The 27,873-nt window shown below is 47.2% G+C and overlaps 1 protein-coding gene across 7 annotated transcripts in view; it reads right to left on the minus strand.

Moving 5' to 3' along the window:
* The window catches only part of AMPD2 (adenosine monophosphate deaminase 2), a 272,744-nt gene that overhangs the window by 121,425 nt on the left and 123,446 nt on the right, over window positions 1-27,873 (minus strand). Inside the window, exon 1 of one of the 7 annotated variants that reach the window (XM_044288313.1) lies at window positions 2,257-2,419. The exons of 4 other annotated variants lie outside the window; for them this stretch is intronic. The gene's annotated coding sequence lies outside the window, so the exon portion shown is untranslated. Of the gene's footprint in view, window positions 1-1,972; window positions 2,100-2,256; window positions 2,420-27,873 lie in introns of those variants that run through there. 2 more of the 7 variants (XM_044288312.1, XM_044288309.1) reach the window with 2 other exon arrangements.

A 27,873-nucleotide genomic window follows, 5' to 3' on the forward strand; every position in this document is an offset into this window, starting at 1 on the left:
ATAGCAGTGCACATAGGCTGCACTGTTCTTCCAAAGTGTCGCCAGAAAAAGGCAGAGCGTCAGAATAAGTCCCTTAAACATGTTTTTCAGCTGGAATCGTGTTAATAAAGGCTCCTGTGTCTAGACTGAATCTGAAGAACACCAGTGAGCGCCACAGCAGGTATACGGCAACATCCAGACACAGGCATTGTATTTAAAACTGATACCAAATGAAAAACTGTACAGTTTTGTGTGCTCTAACCCAGTGAAGGCATATATAATAAAGGGGTATTCCCATCACATACAATGGGGCATATCGCTAGGATCCCACCTCTGGGACCCACACCTACAAGGAGAACGAAGCAGGGAGAGTTGTGGCTGGAGGCTCCCATACAAGTGAAATGGAGCGCACTGCGAACGTGTGGCCCCTACTCCCATTCATTTCTATGGGGCAGACGGAAATAGCCAAGCCAGCGCTCTGCTATTTTCGGTGGCCCCATTGAAATGAATGGAGGGCAGCTGCGCATGTGCAGTGCGCACTCCATTCATTTCCCAGCTCCGTTCTCGTTGTAGGTGTGGGTCCCAGAGGTGGGACCTGCACCTATCAGACAATGGGGGCATATCCTGGCGATATGCACCCATTGTATATGATGGGAAACCCCCTTTAATGATGAGACCAAGCCTTTAAAGGGTCACCAAACCTTAGAGGGGGGAAAACAAGGGGCATTAGCGCTGCTCAGAGCTTTCTGCCCCTTCAGCTTTCATTGACTGTACGGCTTCTGGAGTGTGCAGATCAACTCGGACAGCCTTAAAGGAAATTCTATATTGCAAAGTCTCAGAAACAAATCTGTCACTGGCGACCTCGCTATCCAGCTGTTTGTATAGACACGTAGTTGTAGTTCACCTGATTAAAACGCTGTTTTTATTTTTGTTGATCCGAGGCTGTGTTCCTGAGTTATGATACTTTTTCTTAATATGCAAATTAGACCTTTAGTGCAATGATGGGGTCACCATTGCTCTTGCTGCACCCAAGCTTCACTCCTTTCTGTGGCCTCTCCCTGTCCGGCCGTGTCATTCAAAGTACTCAGGGGCTGGCCACAGAAAGGAGTGGAGATTGGGTGCAGCAAGAGCAATGGTGACGCCTTCCCTGCACCAACGGGCTCATGTGCATATTAAGAAAAAGTATACCTTGGAGAACGGAGCCTCGGATCACCAAAAGGAAAACGTCATTTTAATCGGGTGAACCACAGCTAGGTGTCTATGCAAACAGTTACTGCACCCAGCAATAGATCCATAAAGGGGCCCTCAATGTAAATGCTCTCTGTATGCTTGAATCAGGTCATAAAAATCACTTAAAGGGGTTGTCCAGGAAGTTAAGAAAGTAAGAGTATTCTGGCTAAAAGCATTTATTACCTATCCTCTGGAAAAAACATTTAAGATCATGAAATCCCTATGGGGGGGGGGGGGGGTATTTATAATTCCCCCATGCCAGTTTTCTGAAGTAAAAAAGTCCCATTTCCACACTGCCCTCAGCACATTCTGAAAAAAAGGGGCCTGGTGAGGGCAGCAGACCTGGCACACTTATCTTCCCCCCAGTGAAATCTACAACTAGGAGGCTGCCGTAGATTGCATGGCCGGCTGGAAGATGCACCAAGTGGTCTCACAATGGAGTGCAGCATCCCTCCCAGCACTGGCTTCTGCAGCCTCGTCAGTTCCTGCTCGGCCGATTTCCTGTCCCTTATGACAGATGACAGGGGCCCGTGTCTTCTGCCTCTGACAACCTGCCATACTTCTGACAACAGTGCCTGCGGCATCGCGCGCTACGCTTTAGCTCTGCACCTCCCAACCCGTCTTCCTAGTACATAGCGCCCCGTTTACTCCAGTCACTTTCTGCCCCCGTCAGCTATCTCTACTGCCTCCTGTACCCTACGTACTCTGCCCTCCTATCCGTCCTGCCATCTTCCCCTCACCCCCAACTTTCCCCAGTGCTTACAACTGACCGTCCAGCTGTTCCAGAACTGCTGCAGAGAGACGGCTGTCTCCCCCTCTGCTCTGTAAGTCTGTGGAACTGTCCAAGCCGCAGTCCCAAAGGGGCAAGAAGAACAAGCGGCTACGACTGAACCAAGTGGTGAGTCAGAGGGGGAGAACTTCCAGATCGAAGCTGCAGAGCTGTTGTGTGAGAAAGGAAGGGAGAGCTGCCACATAGAAAGCCAGAGAAATAGAGTTCAGAATGGGCACCTGAGCGGTGCCATCGAGAGGACGGAAGAAGACGCTTACCGGGGAGGTGCGGGAGGAGACGTGTCAGTCGGCGGGCTGTGAGAGGATGACACGCAGGCTATTGATTACACGGTGAGAAGAGACCGTGCTAATCGTAGTGCAGTCAGTGAGGAGGGGGCAACAGCAGAAATTGGATGGTTATATAAGACAGGACACAAGGTCAGAGGAGGAGATAAGGAGCTGGGCAGTGTGACTGATAAGAGGATTGGGAAATGGCAGCCATGGTACAACAGGGGCCTTTTCTCTAACCTATAGCCTCCTCAGGACCGGCCATAAAGAGGACCTGTCACATCCTGGCTAATAGCTGTCCCACTAATCCTCATGATAGGTCATCAGTATCTGATCAGTGGGAGAGGCACCCCTACCCATCAGCTGTTTCAGGAGGCCTCACAATGTACTAAGTACAGGTATCGCAGTATAGGCCCATTCACTTCAATAGGACTGAGCTGTGCCTAGGCCATGTGACCAATGAATGTGATGTCACATGTGACCTTTGAACATGACATCACTGGCCTAGGGTAAGCTGTCAGAAGGCCACAACACTCACTGGAGCCTCCTTAGACAGTAAATCTGCAGGGGTCCCGGGTGTCAAACTCCCACCAATCAGATACTGATAACCTAATTATATAGAGCCGGCTGCTGCGGTGAGCCCACTCCATTCGCGGCGGTGACTGAGGCATCTGTGAGGTAAGGCAGAGGTGCCTTCCTATCGGAGCCCCCACAGTGAAATTGTAGGGCTCCGATCAATTACCATGACAGCCTGGACCCTACTGAGGCTTCCTAGGACTGTCACAGTAACCTCCCTTCTAAGGCTACTTTCACACTGCCGTTTCTGTGTCCGCCCGTGAGATCCGTCTCAAGACTCTCACAAGCGGCCCCAAACGGATCAGTTTAGCCCCAATGCATTCTGAATGGATGCGGATCCGTTCAGAATGCATTAGTTTGGCTCCGTTTCGCCTCCATTCCGCTCTGGAGGCGGACACCAAAACTTTTTGGTGTCCGCCTGGCCGTGCAGAGCCAAACGGATCCGTCCTGACTTACAATGTAAGTCAATGGGGACGGATCCATTTGACGTTGACACAATATGATGCAATTTCAAACGGATCCGTCCCCCATTGACTTTCAATGTAAAGTCAGGACGGATCCGTCTGACTAACAATTAGACTTAGACTTTTTTTTTTTACATAGAATGCAGACGGAGCCGTTCTGAACGGATACCATCGTTTGCATTTATAGGTGCGGATCCATCTGTGCAGATACCAGACGGATCCGCACCTAGCGCAGGTGTGAAAGTAGCCTGCTGTGCACAAGACACAGCTCAGCAGGGACCATGTCAAAATCCTATTCCACCTAACAGAATCTCTATTAGGGTGAAGGGAATAAGGCATCAAAAGATCCCAGTTCTAGGAAGCTTAGATTTAGTGAAAAAAAACAAAATTAAAAGTTTAAATCAACCCTTTTGCAATTTAACATTACTTTTTAGTCACCTTGTCGCCCCCAAAAATTGAATAAGGCTACTTTTATACTTGGATTGTTTTCTCACCCATATTCATTGGGTATAGCTATGTCCTCTAGGAGGCGTTGACACTAGATAAAGCTGTTAGCTCCTCACCTGGCAGCTTTACCCCCTCCAGCCTAGAGAGAGAGCTTCAGTTTTTTCTAGTGTCAATAGAAGGCAAGACCTCCCTGCTCTGCAGGGTAGCTCCTGAAGATTTTTTTTTTTAATTTTTCCTTCTTTTCAGATCCCCTCGCCTCCCTGTTCTCCTGTCCGCCACGCTGCCTCCTCCCCCACAAGAAGACAAGGTGGACCAGGGCAGCCTCGCTCCCCTGCATCCCACCAGCCAGAGGGTCACCTAGGTCCGCCAAAGAAAAGACCCTCCCACCATACCAGACTCCTGCCACTCCAGTGCCAGCTGCTGAGGAGGTGACCCTGCTGGAAGAGGTGACCTTACGGTTCCACTTAGGGAGGGTGAAGAGATGAGGATGAAGATGAGGTAAGGCTACTTTCACACTAGCGTTCGGGCGGATCCGTTCTGAACGGATCCGCCCATAATAATGCAGACGGAGGCTCCGTTCAGAACGGATCCGTCTGCATTATATTAGCTAAAAAAAGCTAAGTGTGAAAATAGCCTGGGACGGATCCGTCCAGACTTTCAATGTAAAGTCAATGGGGGACGGATCCGCTTGAAGATTGAGCCACATTGTGGCATCTTCAAACGGATCCGTCCCCATTGACTTACATTGTAAGTCTGGACGGATCCGCACGCCTCCGCACGGCCAGGCGGACACCCGAACGCTGCAAGCAGCGTTAAGCTGTCCGCCTGTCCGTGCGGAGGCGAGCGGAGCGGAGGCTGAACGCCGCCAGACTGATGCAGTCTGAGCGGATCCGCCTCCATTCAGACTGCATCAGGGCTGGACGGCTGCGTTCGGGTCCGCTCGTGAGCTCCTTCAAACGGAGCTCACGAACGGAAACCCGAACGCTAATGTGAAAGCAGCCTAAGTATGTTAACCCTCTCCCCCTCCCTCCCTCTTGGGTGGCAATAGTTCTCTAGGGTTAACAGGGTGGTAATGCACCTTGAATATAGATCAAATCCCAGAAATATATGTTTTAACACAGGGCTTTATTTATTGTAGCCCAGGACCCCCTCTCACACCCCCTCTAGGTGGCTACGCAGTCACTTAGGGGATTAATAACCAAACACAGCAGGAGGGCGAGCGCACCGCTGCGGACCGGGACCATGCACTGGTTGGACAGGCAGAGAAGGGAGCGGAGGAGGCTCCCCACTCCACTATATAGGTTGGCAACAGATATTCTGGTGTAATGCGCAGGTGAGGGAGCGCGCTGCCCTCTCGGCCGGCCACGGTCATGCACAGTTGTGTCACCGGCCGGTCTCGCAGCTACCTCCAGGATCCGGGAGCGGGCACCAGGGCGCCGCTACGGAAGGGTTAACGCCCGGACGATTGGCTGGGCACTGCAAGAGATTCCGTCCCGCGCTCTTCCCAGCCCACGGGGTGAACACCCCAGGTTGGTGGGCGCTATCGCTCACTGTTCCAGGTCCCTCTGCGCCCTGGCCAACCAACAGGCTCCCAGTCGGCCGTGCGCGTAAACTTAGGTCCCGGCTTCGCGTCTTACTAGGTCGCAGTTTCATCCACGTGGGTGGGGGGGTGTTCTGGCGCAAATTTTTCCCGCCTCACTCCCTCCCCCAGAAGCCGCTGGGCCCTGCCCCCGATCCTCAAAATGGCAGCTTAACCCTTTCTGGCCAGCAACCTCTTTAGGTCGGCAACAGATATTCTGGGGGTTCTATCTCCAGACGCCACAGACCCGGCCTCACATTAACTGTTTGATGCGGGCCCAGCCAGAAGGTTGCCATACGCACCCCAGGCTGCATGTACACCTGGACCCTTTTTTTGCCATACGCATTCTGGGTATATAGTTACCTCACCGCACATCAATTAGTGGTTAGAGCGAGTCTGCGCTTTTTTCACCTCAACTGCCTATCATTATCCTTCATATTAGATGCAGTTGAGGCTAACCCTAGTGTTAATACACCATGTACCACGAGTGGTTTAACTTAGTTTGCCCTTTCTATCACGCCCAGCAATAACCTTGCCACCGTGCTACTAAGGACAACTACCACTTGCACTAAACCCCCGTCCCCTGATGATTCGAGGGGTTTATTATAATTACTTTACAGTATGTTCTACCGAAGAAACGCGTAGGAACAGGTGAACATACCCAACTCTTGGTACCCAAGTTTCTCATCTTTTCACTTTACTAGGTGTCCTCCTCATCACCCCGGCAGGGTCTTACAGGGACCTTAGACCAGGGCGAGGTTCCGGACGGGACCACCCCTTGCGGGGCACGGATCCCGTGTTAGGGTATCAGGGTCATATTAGGCCAAGTAGGGTGCAACAGGGATAGACCTACTCCCTGCGGTACTCCACAAACACATGACCCTGTCCAAGACAACCTAATTCCGAAGGACACCGCTTAAGGCGCTGAGAAAGGACCATCACTTCCGGTGACCTCTTGAGCTTGCTGAATAAACGCGCCTATCAACTTGGTTCCGGTAAGATCCACCCATTGTCTTCTTACCAATATTAGGCATTGTCCTGGTGTCCCTATCCCGGAACTCAGGACATTTTTGTTTATTCTCACCACCAAGTGTGATTCCCCTTGACCCTTGGGGCTCACTCTACGTCAATAAGGGTCAGCCCGAGGGGCCTCATCTACCGCAATCCGCCTATTCGGCGGCTCATGCGTAAGTGAGGTCCCACGCGTGTCTGTCTGTTTTTGTTTGTAAGGGGTTTACATGTGTTTTTTAGTCGTACCATTAAAATTTGAATATTTTAGAACGTTACTGCCCCTTTAATTTTCAAATAAGACGTTTCTCAGCAGTATCTTGGTGAGAGGTGCGGATGCACTATTCTCCCTTGAAGGGACAACCCTTCCCCTTTTTTGTATTTTTTGGTTCTATTTCCAGTGCAATGTGCCTTAAGTTGAAGCAGTTAACCCCTTCCTGACTCTCTGCCCACTTGACGCTGGGCATCCTAGTTTTTATTTAATTAAAAAAAAAAAAATTTAATCCGCGTTCTACGGGCCCCCCTCCCCCTCCTCAGCCCTCATCACCGCAGGACCACCCTGTCTGTGTGGTACCAGGCTGGGCCCGTGTCCTGTACCAGACAAGGGAGGACCTCTCATAGTTCCCAATCCGCCCTCCAGGGTTGTTGGTTGATAATCCTCCACAGCTGAAGTACTCCAATCCACCCTCCGGGTCTTGTGGTTGATAGTTCTCTAGCGCACTTCACAAGGACCTCTGGATTCCTAATCCGTCCTCCGAGGCCATTTGGTTGACAATTCTCCACCTGCGCGATCCAGTGCAGAAACTCTGGAAGTTCCCAATCCATCCTCTGGGGTCGTTTGGTTGATAAAGCTCCGTCTACGCAATCTGGTGGATGGACCTCTAGTTCCCACTACACCTACTGGGTAGTTTGGTTGATATATCCCCACCAGCGTAGCCTGCAACTACCACGGGCAAGTTTCATAGAGGTAGAACTGCGAGCAAGCGGGCCAGAGCAGAACATAATTCTTCTCGGGTAACCTCCGCACCCCCGTCTCGCTCAGACGCACCCTCCCATCCCTGGAGAGGTTCGGTCCGAGGGGGGATCAGTGATTCGGACTCTGACTCGAATCTATTAAACCTACAAAAGAAAAAACCTCTCTGTCTAGTCTAAACAGAACGCATCACTTGATATCATCTAATCTATAAGGAAAAAAAAATAAAAAATTCAAGTGGAAAATATATATATAGCAAAATATCACTTTATTCACGAATAATAAATACGGGAAAAGCCAGGGTGGAAAACAGTATCCAGAGAGCCATAGGGAAATACACAAGAATGGAATCATGTATATCCATGCAATTCAGCATGGATGACCCAAAGGTACAGGTAAAAATGGTACATGGATGATCGGAAATCTGGGTGCAAGCATAGGAAAAAATGCCACTAAATAAGTAAGCACCCTACCAAATAATCCCATACAACAATCTCAAAGGAACTTCCGATCACTCATGAACCTCACATCAGCAAGAATTGTACAGGCATATACACACTTGCAGGGATCCAGTATAAGTAAATAGAAATAATCATTTAAATATCATAGAAATGGCATCCCACAGCTAATAATGTGGATCTGGTGTAGATGCCAACTGGAGCCAGACGTGAGCGCCCTGTGTTATAGTACTAGACGACAACCGTACCTGAGCGCCCTGTGTTATAGTACTAGACGACAACCGTACCTGAGGACATGATGACCATGCGTGTAAGCCCTTAGAGCGCAGACCTCGACGCGCGTTTCGCCTGAACGGCTTCGTCAGGAGGTACATATATATATTTTCCACTTGAATTTTTTTTTTTTTTTTTTTTTTCTGACTCGAATCTGTTGCAATCTTCCAAGATTGCGTCCATGGTAGCAAGCAGTTCTTGTCGTCTGCATTAACCCCTTTCCTCAGGCGGAGTACTGCACCACTACTGCATACAATGCTTACCTCAGGCATCACCTCCTTCCATAGGTGAACTAACTGCTAGAGCGCTGTTTTCAGTGTCGTCTGTAGAAGTTCCTCCTTCCGTAGGGGACGGAATCGCATTTCCACTCGGTACAGTACGTATCGTATGCATTAGCCTCTTCCATAGGTGGCGCTATGGCTTTATCACTGGTTACAGTGTTTACCGTAGGCATTACCCCTTCCTTAGGTGGAGTACCTGCACTCTCAAAGGGTACTGGATTCGCCATATGCATTACTCCCTTCCATAAACTGCGTAATCTCTCTACCATTACATTCAGTTCCTGCTGTATGCATTGCCACTTCCGCAAGCAGTACTTGTATGCATTACCGCTTCCATAGGTGGAGTAATTACACTACTACTGGATACAGCACTTGCTTATATATTGTCCCCTGCCGTAGGTGGATTAAGTACAGTTACACTGGATTTCAATGCCGGACGTATGCATCCCCCCCCCCCTTCGGTAGGTGGCAGCATTGCATCCCCACTGGGTTCTGTACCTGCCGTATTCATTAGCCTTTCTCCTATCGCTGTGCTTCCTGTTGCATTACCCCCTTCCACAAGTGATCCGCTTACAGAGGAATACCTAAGCATCTTGGGTTGCTGCAGTTCAAGTACAGCACGGCTCTAGATGCCTTAGCTTCTTTCACAGTGGGGCGAGGCAACCCACGGGTGCCAGTGCTCTGCATCTAGTGGTGTATGGGTGCCGCCAGTGGATACGGTAGCTGTTTCCCCATTGTATCCTTCTTATCTTTCGGTGCTGGTTTGGAGTATGGTTGTGACATCCTCTGTCCTCCCAGAGGGGTTGCATGCAACACTTTTATGTGTCCTAGAGACCACCCATCTCCATGGGCCTCCTCGGTTCCAGTCGGTCATGATATTGTTCTCATCAATACGCCATTGCGCATAATATGGGGAGTACGTTCCAGCGAGTCGAGTGTTTACTGACTCTGTAATCCCCCTCAGCTGGGGGTTCTACCCTGATGCTAGCTTGCTGTTGCTCCTGTTCAGAGCCCTTCCAAGGTAAAGTGTTTGAGGCTAGCTCTACTTAACTGGGGCAGTATGGTGCCATGGCTTCTACAGGATAGCCTCAGGCCTCCCCCTCAGTTTTGCGCCGACGGAGCAGACGCTGGCTACTACTGGGGGAGTGGTATTTGCGTTACCACTACATACTATGGTTCTTACTGCACAGCTCTTTCGTCAGGTGGCGGATTCTTCTAGCACTGAATTAGTGGCCTCTGCGGTGTGGCCCCCTCCACTGCTGGGGTATGGGCTAGCAATAAAGTTGTGGCTCCCCTTGCTTGGCTTTCTCCTCAGTCTGAGTTTTTGGCATAGCCACTAAATCCCTGGCTGCATGGGGTATTCTTTTGTGGCCTTCTATTTCCAGAGTTCTGGACCCGGCTTGTGGGCTGTGGCGCACTCCATATCTCTCCTTCTACAGGTGGATCATTTCCTTTGGCCCTGGCTGTGCTACCTGTATCTACATTACCTCTCTTAAGACATGACTAATGTCTAGGTCACGTCAGCCCTCTGGTGATCATACTTTTCACCGCCCATTCCAGGGGTAGACTACGAGACTCCCCACGCTAAACACAGCAGGGTTGCTGTCACGTCTTGCCACGCTGATAAACATTCCATTCATGGAACGGAACACCCTTCTATTTCTTCTTCCTCCTCGAACAGAATGGTTGCCGGCCTCTCCCTTCTGTATTCCTGGACAGCGGAAGGTGTTCGAGGCGATCTGTCTGCGTTGGAGTCGCCCAGACATGGACTTGATGGCTTTGAGACTCACTCGGAAGCTTGGACGCCCTGATCTCCCCTTGGCAGGGGTTCTCCCTCCTTTACGTTTTCCCCCATCCCCCTCCTACCCAGGGTTCTACGGAAGATCAGGATGTAGGGTATTCCGACTATCCTAGTCGCCCCCGGGGATTGGCCATTGTACGTTGTACGCAGACCTCGTTCTCCTTCTAGGAGACGTCCTTAGTCACTGCCACTCAGAGATGACCATCTTTCAGAGTCCAGTCTTCCATCAGTATTTAAGGTCTCTTTGTTTGCCGGCATGGCTATTAAAACCGCCATTCTGACGCAAAGAGATTTTTCGGCGGATGTCATCCGCAAGCCTGCATCGTCCGGGATCTATTACAGGACCTGGAGGTCCTTCCTGGTTCTCTATGAAAGTTTAAATTTTCCGCCACTTCGTTTATCTCTCCCCACGGTCCTGTCCTTTCTACAATCAGGGTTGGACCTTGGTCTGGCCCTTAGCTCTTTGAAGGGTCAGGTGTCGGCACTTCTAATCCTTTTCCAGCACCCTCTGGCCCCCTGGGGCCTGTAAGGACTTTTCTTCAGGGAGTGGCACATACGGTTTTTCCGTACCGCCCTCCTTTACCGCCTTGGGAACTGAATTTAGTCTTCTCAGCGCACCAGGCTTCCACCTTGGAGCCCTTGCGGGAGAATTCTCTCCGACTTCTGTCCTGAAAAGTAGTTTTTCTGGTCGCTTTCACTTCCATCAGACGAGTGTCTGAGTTGGCGGCGCTCTCTTGCAGAGAATCCTTCCTGGTTATTCATAGGGACAAGGTGGTTCTCCGGCCTGTCCCTTCTTTTCTTCCGAAGGTGGTCTTTGACTTCCATATTAATGAGGAAATTGTCCGTCCCTCATTGTGTGCATCTCCTTTACACCCTAAGGGAAAGGAGTTACACCATTTGGACGTTGTCAGAGCTCTGAAGATCTATTTAGCAGCCTCTGGTCCCTTCCGCCATACGGGCCCCTTTTTTTCATTCCGGAGGGTCCTCGAAAGGGATTGGCGGCTTCCAAGGTGGCGATCTCCGCTAGATCCGGTCTGCAATTGCTGAAGCATACCGGGCTCGAAGCAGGGTTCCGCCATTAGGTGTCACGGCTCACTCCACTAGAGCGGTGGGCGCATCTTGGGCTCTAAGGAATCGCGCTTCGGCTGCACAGTTGTGTAAGCCGGCTACTTGGTCCTCCTTACACACATTCACAAACCTTTACCAAGTGCATACTTTTGCATCGGTGGACGCTGCCTTAGGCCACATGGTCTTGCAGGCGGCAGTTTCTTAGATGCTTGCAGGGACGATTGCTTCCATGGGTCTGTGGTTTTCCCTCCCTGTGGACTGCTTTTAGACGTCCCACGGTTCCTGTGTCCCCCAATGAATATGGGCGAGAAAAGGAGATTTTTGTATAACTTACCAGTAAAATCTCTTTCTCGCTCTACATTGGGGGACACAGCACCCACCCAGTATTGTTGTTCAGCCACAGTTGTGGCAGTTGCTGGTTTGAACCCCGTTGGGCCTTTTGGCATGGTTGGCATTCCATGTTTTTTTTTTTTTGGCTTGTTTCTCCTACTGCTTGTGCACAAACCAAAGCTCTCTCTCCAGGCTGGTATAGCTGCCAGGGGAGGAGCTAACAGCTTTATCTAGTGTCAACGCCTCCTAGAGGACATAGCTACACCCACAGTTCCTGTGTCCCCCAATGAAGAGCGAGAAAGAGATTTTACTGGTAAGTTACACAAAAATCTTCTTTTCCTGATATTGAGATCCGGCAGAGGGTCTCCATACTGGAAAAAACGTTTCTGTTTCGTCCTCATGCATTCTGAATGGAAAGAGATTGCTTCAGAATGCATCAGGATGTCTTCCGTTGTGGCAGCATTCTGTTTCCTGACTGGATACAAAACCGCTGTAAGCTGCGGTTCTGTGTCCAGTCATAAAAACTGAAAAAAAAAAACGCATCCGGCACTTTAAACAGTCAATAGTGACAGATCCATTTTATATGGAGCGTAATAATACGGATCCGTCATCCATTGACTTTCAGTGTATTTAGTGACCGATCTATTTATTTCCGTTTCAATTTCACACAACCACATTCTAACGGAATAGATGCATCCTGATGTGCAAAACCAAAACAGATTCGTTTAATTCCGGTATTGAGATCCTCTGCTGGAAAGTAGCCTAAGGGCTTGTTCACATGAACGTATTTTGGGTTCCATATACGGGCCGTTTCCTGCGTTCCGCATACTGTACAGTTCATTTCAGTGGGTCCGCAAAGAATGCAGACAGCAATCTGTGTGCTGTCCGCATCCGTTGCTCCGTTCCGTGGCCCCACAAAAAATTATGAGGCATGTCCTTTTCTTGTCCATTTTGCGGACAAGAATAGGCATTTCTATAATGGCCTCCTGTTCCGTTCCACAAATTGCAGAAGGCACACGGGTCTGCAAAAAACGGCATGGTTGTGTGAACGAGCCCTAACAGTGATCAAAAAGTCGTACATACCACAAAATTGGTACCAATAAAAAGTAGTTTGTTCCACAAAAAACAAGCTCTCATGCAGCTCTGTAGAGCTGTAGACTGAAGTATAAAAATAAATTATTATGGCTGTGAGAAAATAGCGTTGCAAAGAAAATTTAGATTTTACAAAAGTTTTTTTTTTAAGTAATAAAACAAAATAAAAACTACACAAGTTTGGTATCGCCATATTCGTATTGAGCTGCAGAATAAGGTCGTCATATTATTTTTAGTACACAGAGAACGCTGTGATGTCAAAACCCCAAAAACCTTGGCTGAATCGTGGGTTTGTTTTTTGTTTGTTTTCCCATTTTTCCAATAAAGGACATGGTAAATGATTTTGCTACTGAGAGAAAAACATGTGATTTATACTAAAATGAGCGCGCTGATTTCAAATATGAACTCGGAATTTGCCTGACACGTCTAGATTTTAAGTTATACATGCAAAGCCTATTCAGTTATAATATTAATGCATTATATTGGAGATATTCCAATGGACATGTCCAGACCTGTTTGGATGCACTTAGGCTGATGTCCGCAGTAAGTATATAAGGAAAGCTGACAGATTTTGATAAAGTGATCTGTTACAGTGCTATCAGTTTTGAAACTTAAGATGGATAAACACAAATGTGTTAATGATCCAGACAATTTCTGCTACATATGTGGCAAATACTTATGATCAGCCCAAGAATCTGACAAAGTGCGTCTTGCAGCTTGGGATGCATTTGTGCTAGTAGTGCAGAGCTTCCTTGGGAACAGAAGAGCTGCAGACTTTGCTGAATTACTAGACAACATGCTTACAGCATATGAACAACTTGGCTGCCGAATGTCATTGAAAGTGCATTTCTTACAATCCCATCTTGACTTTTTCCCACCCAATTTGGGACATGTAAGTGACGAACATGGAGAGCGGTTCCATAAAGGAATTTCTACAATGGAAAACAGGTATCAAGGCTGCTGGAATCCCAACATGATAGGGGACTACTGCTGTTTTTTGCAATGGGAAAATATGAGTGTTCACAAATGCAAAGGCAGATGCCTGAAGCACTTTTAAAGGGAACCTGTCACCTGAAAAATGCATAATAAACCAACCACAGTACCTTACAGTATTCCCCAGTGTGTTGCTAATCATGTTTTTCTTTTCTCTTTGTGTTTCTTCATACCTGTTAAAAACCCTGTTTTAATGTCGGTTGGTGCTGTCTCCGAGTCAGGCTTGAGGTCAAGGGGGCAGCAGCCTCCTTGCTTCAAGTAAAGCTAAGCCCGCCCCTTACCCATCCTCTCTACAACTAGATAGACATGCTGCCGTGATCGCGCTCTTCTAGCGCATGCGTGGTACGCTGCCTGTTACAGTGTGACGGCCGTGCGCACGTCCAATCGAACTGTCTGGCGCATCCGCAGTCAACAAAATGCAGGCGGGTTAGTGAGGATCTCGCTAACAGGCATGCGCTAGAAGAGCGCGATCCCGGCATCACAGCAGCATGTCCATCTAATTGTAGAGAGGAGGGGTAAGGGACAGGCTTAGCTTTACTTGAAGCAAGGAGACCGCTGCCCCCTTGACTATAAGCCTGACCCGGAGACAGCGGCAAGGGACAGACTGTTACAGACACAAATCACTAGCTAATCGGGCCACAAAAGTCTTTTTAAGGACTGGTATAGGTGTGCTATTGATAGGTGTGACATACTGAGGGGTGTAATATACTTTCCAACATAGAAAGTATATTATAGTGCAATTGTATTGTGCAGCAGTTGTGTGTGGTTTTGCTGCGATACTGCAGCTACACAGAGTGGCAAACGCTATTGGAACAAATCATTTCTACTGGTGTGATTTACCAGTTGCCCCCCCCAAAAAACTGATTGAGGCAGGGGTGTTATATACCAATAATATACTTTCTATATAGTGCATTTGTCTGCGGTTTTGCTGCGTTACCGCATCTACACAAAGTGAAAAACACTATTTGAATAAATAATTTCTATTGGTGTGATATACCAGTCCCCCCCCCAAAAAACTGATTGAAGTAGAGATTTTATATACCAATAATATACTTTCTATATACTGCATTTAGGTAGTGCAGCATTTGTTTGCGGTTTTGCTGCATTACCGCATATACACAGAGTGAAAAACACTATTTAACCCCTTGAGGACACAGCCTTTTTACACCTTAAGGACCAGGCCATTTTTTGCAAATCTGACCAGAGTCACTTTAAGTGCTGATAACTTTAAAACGCTTTGACTTATCCAGGCCAATCTGAGATTGTTTTTTCGTCACATATTGTACTTCATGACACTGGTAAAATGAAGTCAAAAAAATTATTTTTTTTGCACCAAAAAATACCAAATTTAACAAAAATTTGGAAAAATTTGCAAATTTCAAAGTTCCAGTTTCTCTACTTCTGTAATACATAGTAATACCCCCAAAAATTGTGATGACTTTACATTCCCCATATGTCTACTTCATGTTTGAATTATTTTGGGAATGATATTTTATTTTTTGGGGATGTTATAAGGCTTAGAAGTTTAGAAGCAAATCTTGAAATTTTTCAGAAATTTACAAAAACTCAATTTTTAGGGACCAGTTCAGGTCTCAAGTCACTTTGCGAGGCTTACATAATAGAAACCACCCAAAAATGACCCCATCTAAGAAACTACACCCCTCAAGGTATTCAAAACTGATTTTGAATACGTTGTTAACCCTTTAGGTGTTGCACAAGAGTTATTGGCAAATGGGGAGGAAATTTGAGAATTTAATTTTTTTGTCTAATTTTTCATTTTAACCCATTTTTTCCACTAACAAAGCAAGGGTTAACAGCCAAACAAGACGGTATCTTTATTGCCCTGACTCTGCCGTTTACAGAAACACCCAATATGTGGCCGTAAACTACTGTACGGCCACACAGCGGGGCGTAGAGTGAAAGGTGCGCCGTTTGGTTTTTGAAAGACTGATTTTTATGGACTGGTTTATTTACACCATGTCCCATTTGAAGCCCCCCTGATGCACCCCTAGAGGAGAAACTCCCTAAAAGTGACCCCATCTAAGAAACTACACCCCTCAAGGTATTCAATACTGATTTTACATACGTCGTTAACCCTTTAGGTGTTGCACAAGAGTTATTGGCAAATGGCAATGAAATTTGAGAATTTCATTTTTTTGCCTAATTTTCCATTTTAACCCATTTTTTCCACTAACAAAGCAAGGGTTAACAGCCAAACAAGACTGTATCTTTATTGCCCTGACTCTGCTGTTTACAGAAACACCCCATATGTGGTCGTAAACTACTGTACGGCCACACAGCGGGGCGTAGAGGGAAAGGTGCGCCGTTTGTTTTTTGGAGGGCTGATTTTTATGGACCGGTTTTTTGACACCAAGTCCCATTTGAAGCCCCCCTGATGCACCCCCAGATTATAAACTCCATAAAAGTGACCCCATCTAAGAAACTACACCCCTCAAGGTATTCAAAACGGATTTTACAAACTTTGTTAACCCTTTAGGTGTTGCACAAGATTTAATGGAAAATAGAGATACAATTTCAAAATTTCACTTTTTTGGCAGATTTTCCATTTTATTTTATTTTTTCCAGTTACAAAGCAAGGGTTAACAGCCAAACAAAACTCATTATTTATGGCCCTGATTCTGTAGTTTACAGAAACACCCCATATGTGGTCGTAAACCGCTGTACGGGCACACGGCAAGGCGCAGAAGGAAAGGAATGCCATACGGTTTTTGGAAGGCAGGTTTTGCTGGACTGTTTTTTTTTACACCATGTCCCATTTGAAGCCCCCCTGATGCACCCCTAGAGTAGAAACTCCAAAAAAGTGACCCCATTTTAGAAACTACGGGATAGGGTGGCAGTTTTGTTGGTACTAGTTTAGGGTACATATGATTTTTGGTTGCTCTATATTACACTTTTTGTGCGGCAAGGTAACAAGAAATAGCTTTTTTGGCAGCGTTTTTTTTTGTTATTTACAACATTCATCTGACAGGTTAGATCATGTGGTAATTTTATAGAGCAGGTTGTCACGGACGCGGCGATACCTAATATGTATACAATTTTTTTTATTTATGTACGTTTTACACAATGATTTCATTTTTAAAACAAAAAAAATGTTTTAGTGTCTCCATAGTCTAAGAGCCATTGTTTTTTCAGTTTTTGGGTGATTATCTTAAGTAGGGTCTCATTTTTTGCGGGATGAGATGACGGTTTGATTGGCACTATTTTGGGGTGCATATGACTTTTTGATCGCTTGCTATTACACTTTTTGTGACGTAAGATGACAAAAAATGGCTTTTTTTACACCGTTTTTATTTTTATTTTTTTACGGTGGTCACCTGAGGGGTTAGGTCATGTGATATTTTTATAGAGCCGGTCGATACGGACGCGGCGATACCTAATATGTATACTTTTTATTTATTTATGTAAGTTTTACACAATGATTTCATTTTTGAAACAAAAAAAATTATGTTTTAGTGTTTCCATAGTCTAAGAGCCATAGTTTTTTCAGTTTTTGGGCGATTATCTTAAGTAGGGTCTCATTTTTTGCGGGATGAGATGACGGTTTGATTGTTACAATTTTGGCGTACATGCGACTTTTTTGATCACTTTTATTACCTTTTTTTGGGAAGTAAGGTGGACAAAATTTCAATTTCATCATAGTTTTTTATTTTTTATTTTTATGGCGTTCACCGTTCGGGTAAAGTAACATGACCGTTTTATAGATCAGGTCGTTACGGACGCGGCGATACCAAACATGTGTAGGGAATTATATTTTTTTAATTTTTAATCAGTGATAAATGTGTTTTTTGCTTTTTACCTTTTTTTCACTTTTTTTTTGACCCAGACCCACTTGGTTCTTGAAGATCCAGTGGGTCTGATGTCTGTATAATACAGTACTGTACTCTATATAGGGCTCTGTACTGTATTTTACTTACACTGAACAGATCTATGCTTTCAGCACAGATCTGTTCAGCACCATGGACAGCAGGACGCCTGAGCAGGCGTCCTGTTGCCATGGGAACCTTCCCCGTCTGCTCAGAACTGCGCAGACGGGGAAGGGTAAGGACGGGGCTCTGGGGGGCTGTCTGGGGGCTCTCTCCCTCTCCATCGGGGGGCTGCAAAAGCACTGCAGCCCCCCGATCGGAGAGGGAGGGAGCTCCCTCTTACTGTTAACTTTTTCCATACAGCGGTCCGTACGGACCGCTGTATGGAAAGGGTTAAACGGCTGACATCGCATCACCGATGTCAGCCGTTTATACCAGGGTGCCAGCAATGTGCTGGCACCCTGGTATACCCACTGTACACCAACGATTACGCAATAGGAGGCGGGCGGGGGATCGCGATCCCGCCTGCCGCACCGCCCGCCTCCCGCACCGCCCCCACCGCCCGCAACACCCCCCCTGCACCTCCCACCGGGCTAAAATCATTCAGAGGTGCAGGGGGGGGGTGATAAATATATATTTTCGCCACACTAAAGTTTCTGATCGCCGCGGTCAGGGACCGCGGCGATCAGAAACTGCAGAAAGCGCAACAAACCGCAGGTCTGAATTGACCTGCGGTTTGTTGCGATCGCGGACATGGGGGGGTCACGGGACCCCCCCGCGCATTTAGCCGAGGTGCCTGCTCAATGATTTGAGCAGGCACCTTGTTCCGATCACAGCCGGCCACACGGCAGTGATCGGAACAACACATGACGTACCGGTACGTCATGTGTCCTTAAGGACTCGGGAAACATGCCGTACCGATACGTCATGTGTCCTTAAGGGGTTAAAGAAATCATTTCTACTGGTGTGATTTACCAGTTGCCCCCCCAAAAAACTGATTGAAGCAAGGGTGTGATATACCAATAATATACTTTCTATATAGTGCATTTAGATAGTGCATTTGTTTGCGGGTTTGCTGCGTTACCGCATCTACACAGAGTGAAAAACACTATTTGAAGACATTTCTACTTGTGTGATTAACCAGTTGCCCCCCCCCCCCCCCCCAAAAAAACTGATTGAAGCAAGGGTGTTATATACCAATAATATACTATCTATATAGTGCATTTAGGTAGTGCAGCATTTGTTAGCGGTTTGCTGCATTACCGCATCTACACTGAGTGAAAAGCACTATTTGAATAAATAATTTCTACTGGTGTGATTTACCAGTTGCCCCCCAAAAAACGGATTAAAGTAGGGATTTTATATACCAATAATATACTTTCTATATAGTGCATTTAGGTAGTGCAGCTTTTGTCTTCGGTTTTGCTGCGTTACCGCATCTACACAGAGTGATATATACTTATAATATACAGTCGTGGCCAAAAGTTTTGAGAATGACACAAATATTAGTTTTCACAAAGTTTGCTGCTAAATTGCTTTTAGATCTTTGTTTTAGTTGTTTCTGTGATGTAGTGAAATATAATTACACGCACTTCATACGTTTCAAAGGCTTTTATCGACAATTACATGACATTTATGCAAAGAGTCAGTATTTGCAGTGTTGGCCCTTCTTTTTCAGGACCTCTGCAATTCGACTGGGCATGCTCTCAATCAACTTCTGGGCCAATTCCTGATTGATAGCAACCCATTCGTTCATAATCACTTCTTGGAGTTTGTCAGAATTAGTGGGTTTTTGTTCGTCCACCCGCCTCTTGAGGATTGACCACAAGTTCTCAATGGGATTAAGATCTGGGGAGTTTCCAGGCCATGGACCCAAAATGTCAACGTTTTGATCCCCAAGCCACTTAGTTATCACTTTTGCCTTATGGCACGGTGCTCCATGGTGCTGGAAAATGCATTGTTCTTCACCAAACTGTTGTTGGATTGTTGGAAGAAGTTGCTGTTGGAGGGTGTTTTGGTACCATTCTTTATTCATGGATGTGTTTTGGGGCAAAATTGTGAGTGAGCCCACTCCCTTGGATGATAAGCAACCCCACACATGAATGGTCTCAGGATGCTTTACTGTTGGCATGACACAGGACTGATGGTAGTGCTCACCTTCACTTCTCCGGACAAGCCTTTTTCCTGATGCCCCAAACAATCGGAAAGAGGCTTCATCGGAGAATATGACTTTGCCCCAGTCCTCAGCAGTCCATTCACCATATTTTCTGCAGAAGATCAATCTGTCCCTGATGTGTTTTTTTTGGGAGAGAAGTGGATTCTTTGCTGCCCTTCTTGACACGAGGCCATCTTCCAAAAGTCTTCGCCTCACTGTGCGTGCAGATGCGCTCACACCTGCCTGCTGCCATTCCTGAGCAAGCTCTGCACTGGTGGCACTCCGCAGCTGAATCCTCTTTAAGAGACGTTCCTGGCGCTTGCTGGACTTTCTTGAACACCCTGAAGCCTTCTTAACAAGAATTGAACCTCTTTCCTTGAAGTTCTTGATGATACTATAAATATATTGAGGTGCAATCTTAGTAGCCACAATATCCTTGCCTGTGAAGCCATTTTTATGCAAGCAATGATGGCTGCACGCTTTTCTTTGCAGGTCACCATGGTTAACAATGGAAGAACAATGATTTCAAGCATCACCCTCCTTTTAAGTCTGCCAGTTTAACCCAATCAGCCTGACATAATGATCTCTAGCCTTGTGCTCGTCAACATTCTCACCTGAGTTAACAAGACGATTACTGAAATGATCTCAGCAGGTCCTTTAATGACAGCGATGAAATGCAGTGGAAAGTTTTTTTGGGGATTAAGTTAATTTTCATGGCAAAGAAGGACTATGCAATTCATCTGATCACTCTTCATAACATTCTGGAGTATATGCAAATTTGCTATTATAAAAACTTAAGCAGCAACTTTTCCAATTTCCAATATTTATGTAATTCTCAAAACTTTTGGCCACGACTGTACTTTCTAACATAGAAAGTATATTATAGTGCAGTTGTATTGTGCAGCAGTTGTGTGCGGTTTTTCTGCGATACTGCAGCTACACAGAGTGGCAAACGCTATTGGAACAAATAATTTCTACTAGTGTGATTTACCAGTTGCCCCCCAACAAAACTGATTGAGGCAGGGGTGTTATATACCAATAATATACTTTCTATATAGTGCATTTAGGTAGTGCAGAATTTGTCTGCGGTTTTGCTGCGTTACCGCATCTACACAGAGTGAAAAACACCATTTGAAGGAATAATTTCTACTGGTGTGACTAACCAGTTGCCCCCCCCCCCCAAAAAAAAGGTGTGCTATTGATAGGTGTGACATACTGAGGGGTGTAATATACTATCCAACATAGAAAGTATATTATAGTGCAATTGTATTGTGCAGCAGTTGTGGGCGGTTTTGCTATGTTACCGCATCTACACAAAGTGAAAAACACTATTTGAAGAAATAATTTCTACTGGTGTGATTTACCAGTTGCCCCCCCCCCCCCCCCCCCCAAAAAAAACCTGATTGAAGTAGGGATTTTATATACCAATAATATACTTTATAGTGCATTTAGGTAGTGCAGCATTTGTCTGCGGTTTGGCTGCGTTACCGCATCTACACAGAGTGAAAAACATTATTTAAAGAAATAAAGAAATCATTTCTACTTGTGTGATTTACCAGTTGCCCCCCCCCCCCCCCCCCCCAAAAAAAAAAAAACACTGATTGAGGCAGGGGTGTGATATACCTTCTTCCACAAATACTGCTCTTCTATAGGGACTTTTGTCACAGGGTCATTTTGAAAATGACATGCAGAGGAAAAGGCAGGCCATTCCGCAGGGGTGGTAGAGGTCGGGCAGGTGCGCCAGGCCGCAGCCTAAGTGGGAAGTTGCAGAAGGTGCGTGTAATTACGTCAAAGGACGCACGCACCAGACTTGGTTGAGTGGCTCACTCAGCCTTCCACTTCTGCACCCTCCTCATCCTCTTCATCTGCACCCTCTTCACTCTCTGCTGTGTGCACCCCCAAAGACACCACCACCACCACCATATACCCTCCGGCAGGAATTATTTTCCCATCCATTACAAGACCTTACCGATGCGCAGCCATTATTGGCATAAGATCAGTAAGAGGAGGTATCAACTGTCGCCACCCAGCAGTCTGACGACAGTACCCAGATCAGCCCAAGGAGGGTGGTCCCCGCTGTTGCTGCCTACTCCGAGATCTCTAATGTCAGTGGTGGTGAAGGTGACGAATCTGATGATGACATGTCGATGGACGTTATGTGGGTGCCCACAAGAGAGGAAGAGGAGGGGAGTTCAGAGGGAGAGACAGAGCAGCAGATAGGGAGGAGAAGCAGGCAGAACTTACAATGCACAGGAGGCAAAAAGCAGACTGCTAATGTATCTGGAACGAGCCATCCACCATGCATGGTCACATCTGGCGCTACAAGGAGGGCGATACATGGCTCCGCAGTGTGGGCTTTTTTTTACGTATCCGCTGCTGACAATAGTGTTGCCATCTGCAGCCTGTGCTGTCAACGCATAAGTCGCGGTAAGCCCAACACTCACCTAGGGACGACCGCCTTAAGAAGGCAACTGGCCTCCCATCACCGAGTCCAGTGGAAACAAAACCGTCAGAACCCATAAAGCCACACTCCAGGCGCTCCCCGTCCTACCTCTTCTCAGTTGTCCCCCATTCCACCGTGCCGTTGTCACATTCATCTGGCAAAAGGCAGGTTTCCTTCAGCGAAAAAATATGATGATGCCGGATAACCCTCTTGCCCAACGGCTGACCGCTGGCTTGTCAGAACTCCTAGCCCGCCAACTACTGCCATATAAACTAGTGGACTCGGAGGCCTTTAGAAAATTTGTGGCCATTGGAACACTGCAATGGAAGGTCCACGGAAGGAAATATTTCTCCCAGAAGGGCAACCCAGAGCTATATGGCCACGTTCAGCAGCAAGTGAATGTATCTCTGGCACACAGTGTCAGTACCAAGCCCAAGATACATATGACCACAGACACTTGGTCTAGCAAACACAGGCAGGGAAGCTACATAACTTTTACTGCCCACCGGGTGAACCTTCTGACAGCTGTCAAGCATGCAACCCGTGGCACCCATGTAGATTTAGTGTTACCGCCACGGATTGCATGCAGGCCTGCCTCTTCTTCTCCTACTCCATTCTCCCTCTCCTCCTCGGCTGACTTCTCCTTTTCCGCTGCTACCGTCTCTTCTGCTGCGCCCCCCAGAACCTATTCGACGTGCCAGGTGAGACGTTGCCATGCTGTGCTGCAACTGTTGTGCCTGGAAGCCAAGAGCCACACCGGTCCTGCACTCCTTTTCAGCTTTGCGGTCACAGGCTGATCAGTGGCTAACCCCGCTCAAATTGACAGTTGGTAAAGTGGTGTGCGACAACGGTGCCAATCTGCTGAGCGCGCTGAAACAGGGCAAAATGACACATGTGCCGTGCATGGCACACGTCCTGAACTTAGTCGTGCAGCGATTCGTTGCCAAATACCCCGGGGTTCAGGACGTCTTGCAGCAAGTCAGGAAAATCTCTGGCCATTTTAGAAGATCTTACACGACCATGGCTCGCCTTGCTGACATTCAGCAGCGACACCATCTGCCCGTCAAAAGTCTGATTTGTGACTGCCCGACGCGATGGAACTCCACCTTGTATATGCTTGATAGGCTGCTCCAGCAGAAACGTGCAGTTAACGACTACCTGTACAAACTCTGCAGCAGGACAGGTCCTGGGGAGATTGTTTTTTTTTTTCACCGCGCCAGTGGCTGCTAATGTGTGACGCATGCAGACTTCTGCGGCCATTTCATGAGCTCACCAAACTGTTCAGTCGCAGCCATCAGTGACATCGTACCTTACGCCTTCTTTCTGGAGTGTGCATTGCGTTGTGTTATTGATCAAGCCGTCGAGGAGCAGGAGAATGAGGAAGTTGCAAATGCTGGATTATTTCCCGGGGGGGGGGGGGGGGGGGGGCTACTCCATCTGAGACAAGTCAATAACAGGAGTGAGTCTGAAGAGGAGTTAGAGTAGAATGGTGCCAGGGCAGAGGAGGAGAAAGAAGAGCATGCTTTAAACATTTCTGGGATCCCTGGTGTTGTCCGTGGTTGGGGGGAGGAGAACGAGGACAACATTATCCTGGATTATCCAGGCCACTCCACCACTTCCAGTTTAGTGCAAATTCGGGCCTTCATGCTCCACTGTTTGAAGAGAGACCCCCGTATAAAAGGCAAGGACCAGTACTGGGTGGCAACGTACTTAGTCCCCCGGTACAAACACAAAATGGCAGAAATGTTACCACCATCACAGAGGGCTGTCAGAATGCAGCACTTCCAGGCCTTGCCTTGAGAAATGCTGCATTCTGCTTTTGCAGGAGCTGACAGAGGAATTTCCACTCACAGAGAAACCGTTGCGGGTACCAATCCTTCCCCGCATGCAAGAAGAGGGCAGTTTTGAGGATGTGTTGGTGACTTTGGATATGAGATCATTCTTGCAGCCAACCTATCCACAGCCGTCCTCCAGATCCAGCCTCAGGGAACACTTAGACCGATAGGTGTCTGACTACATCAGGTTAACGGCCGATGTGGACGCTCTGAGAAACGATGAACCCCTTGACTACTGGGTGTGCAGCTTGACCTGTGGCCAGAGCTGGCACAATTTGCCATGAAACTGTTGGCTTAACCCTCGTCCACTGTCCTGTCTAAAAGGACGTTCAGCGCAGCAGGGTGGATCGTTACCGATAGGCGCACTCGCCGAGCTCACGACAGTGTGGACTATCTCACATTTCTAAAAATGAATGAGGCATGAATCTCGGAGGAATTCAACACATGCGACGAGTCGACCACGTTTGATTAAATTTCCTCATGACAGCCCACAAATATCCACCATCACCCAGAACAAATCATGGTCCATGTCTTAGGTAAATACAGCGGCATAAAAGGCCTTTTATGTCCGTTGAATCCGTTGAATGCCTAATTGTTGGGGCCTGACCTGGCCGACAGTTACATATTATCCTGTGACCGCCTAATGTACCTCCAGCCACAGAATCCAAAGTTCTTTGCTGTCAGGTGAATGCCTATTGGCTAATTTTTGGGGCCTATACTGGCCGACAGTTCCATTTTTATCCTGTGACCGCCTAATGTACCTCCAGCTAGGGGTGGGCGATATGGCCTAAAATCTATATTGCGATATAATTTGAAGTATGTGCGATATGCGATATATATTGCAATATATTATTTTCTTCTGTATGTATTTAAAAAATACAAATTACAAAACTTTTCAATAAATTTTTAATATGTGTATTGTGTAACAGATCTTTTTCCAAACAATGTAAAGATGAAGACTAAGTGTTAGTAAAACACAAATTTCATACATGTCCCCCAAAGCCAGAGCCCCATGGCATTTGCCATCATCATCATACATATCCCTCAGAGCCATTGCCATCAGCCCCATTGCATTTGCCATCATCATCATCATCACACATGTCCCCCAGAGCCAGTGCCATCAACCCCATGGCATTTGCCATCATCACACATGTCCCCCAGAGCCAGTGCCATCAGATCAGCCCCATGGCCATCCTTTGCAAATAGATCCCCTCTACCCCGATCCTCCAGCCCCCCCAGAAGAATAGCTGTTATACTTACCTTTCCTGCAGGGTGCTCGGCAGCAGCTGGCTGATGGAGTCCGCAGGTGTCGCGTCTTCAGGCCCTGGCCAGTACAGTGCGGTGCGGAGTCGGGAGGCCACGGAGCGCTGAGTGAGAAGCTTCTTCAATTTACTACCGCTCCGTGGTCATATCGCGATCTGGCGATATATGCGATATAGACAAAATCTGTAACGCTGCACAAATTCATATTGTGCATATCGCCCACCCCTACCTCCAGCCACAGAATCCAAAGTTCTTTGCTGTCAGGTGAATGCCTATTGGCTAATTCTTGGGGCCTGTACTGGCCGACAGTTACATATTTATTCTGTGACCGCCTAATGTACCTCCAGCCATGTAATCCAAAGTTCTGTGCTGTCAGGTAAATGCCTATTGCCTAATTTTTGGGGCCTGTACTGGCCGACAGTTACATATTTATTCTGTGACCGCCTAATTTACCTCCAGCCACAGAATCCAAAGTTCTTTGCTGTCAGGTGAATGCCTATTGGCTAGTTTTTGGGGCCTGTACTGGCCGACAGTTCCATTTTTTATCTCTAGCCACATAATCACACCCTTGCCTCACTCCTCTGCCTCTTATTATGGTGGCGTATGAATAGCATTCACCATGAGGACCTAATGTCACAGGGTCATGTAACTGTGCCCCCAACCCTGTACTGTGCGCCTCACCTCGTACTGTGCCCCCTTATACCCTGCATTGTGCCCTCTTACCACACCATGTGCAGTGCCCCTAGTCATTCCCTGTACTGTGCCCTCTTATACTCTTTTATCCGGTGGCGGTGTTATCCGGTCACTGTACAGAGGTGTTATCCGGTCAATGTATCGCAGCATGGTATGCAATATCTGGATGGCCATAACTGTATCCCTTTCCCTGCCCACGCCATCCATTTTTAGACCTGGCATGAGTGGGAAAAATATGCAGAAGTACCTTTGCACCACAATCTGTGTCAGATCACCTAATTGTATTATTATTCGGGGGTAGGGCTAATATCTTTACATTATACAGATTCTAGTGTATTATACTGTGCCCTATATTTCCCATAAGAAAATGATCCTTGGGGAACACAGTTCTCATCCATGATCACCAGGATCAGGTAGCGCTTTGTCAGTACATGGCGACCTCCCCTCTCCGCCATGCTGCTCCGATGTGTACTGGTGCTAATTCTGACACTAAGGCTGGGTTCACATCCTATTTTTGCCATACAATTAATGCATACCAAAAATGTATACATTAACAGATGCCTCAGACTGATACCATAAAAAAAATGTACATTAACGTATGCATTTTTTTAATAGACTCTGTAAAATACAAAAACGTGGAGTTTCTGCACATTTGTATACATCAAACCGATAGGAAATAAAACATTTCTAGTCTCCACATTTTTTTGAGTTTACCTTTAAGACTACATGCACACGAACGTTGTTTGTTTCCGTGTCCGTTCCGTTTTTTTGCAGATAGGATGTGGACCCAATCATTTCAATGGGTCCGCAAAAATGCGGACAACACACCGTGTGCTGTCCGCATCAGTATGTCCGTTCCGTAGCCCCGCAAAACAAAATAGAACATGTCTTATTCTTGTCCGTTTTAGCCATTGTTACAATGGATCTGCAAAAAAAAATAAACGGATGGCATACGGATGCAATTTGCGGACCGCAAAACACATATGGTCATGTGTATGCAGCCTAAGACGCATAAAAATGGCCCCTGATTAAAATACATATTTTTTGTGGGAATTTTTGCCAGTGATCCCCCTGTGGTATATAACTGTCCATGTTGTGGGACATTTGTGTATTTCTAGTAGGTGTTTGCTGGCTGCAAATATGAGCTGAAGGTTTTTCAGGTTCGCCTGCCATTAAAGTGAATGGGGCCCGCCGCAAACTTGCTGTTCGCAAACATTTGATCGCATTCGCGAACTGTCCCGGCCGATGTTCGTCCATCACTAGTGTTACTTATACTGAACCATTCATTTCAATGGGTCAGCAAAAAAAACTTCATTCATAAAGTAGGCGGCGCAGGCACGTGACGTCAGTGAGTTACGACCGGCCACCCGCCCTGCTCTGCCTGCTACAGGACATTTAGTAAGTAGTATAGATGGGGCTGGGGATCGGAACTTCAATTAAAGTTATTATTATAAAAGGTTTAGGCAATAAAGCAGTGAGTGAGCTGCGGGGCCGGAGTACAGTGACCGCATCGGCCCCACAGCGTTTGCATGACACCGCCCCCTCCCACAGGTTTAGCTCCGGTATATTAGGGCATCTGTGGATGCCACTATTATGGGGTGGGGGATATGTGGATGGCACTGTTATGGGGTGGGGGATCTGTGGGTGACACATATATATCAGTGCCATCCACAGATCTCCCCCCATAACAGCGCCATCCACAGATCACCCCCCCCCCCATAACAGTGCCATCCACAGATCACCCCCCATAACAGTGCCATCCAGAGATCCCCCATAACAGTGCCCCCCTCAGATCCCCCCATAACAGTGCCCCCCTCAGATCCCCCCCATTACAGTGCCATCCACAGATACCCCCATAACAGTGCCACCCACAGATCCCCCATAACAGTGCCATCCACAGATCCCCCATAACATGGCCATCCATAGATACCCCCATAACAGTGCCATCCACAGATACCCCCATAACAGTGCCATCCACAGATACCCCCATGACAGTGCCATCCACAGATACCTCCATAACAGTGCCATCCACAGATACCCCCATAACAGTGC

The sequence above is a fragment of the Bufo gargarizans genome, chromosome 3 (genome assembly GCF_014858855.1).
Source record: "Bufo gargarizans isolate SCDJY-AF-19 chromosome 3, ASM1485885v1, whole genome shotgun sequence".
Lineage (NCBI taxonomy): Eukaryota > Metazoa > Chordata > Amphibia > Anura > Bufonidae > Bufo > Bufo gargarizans.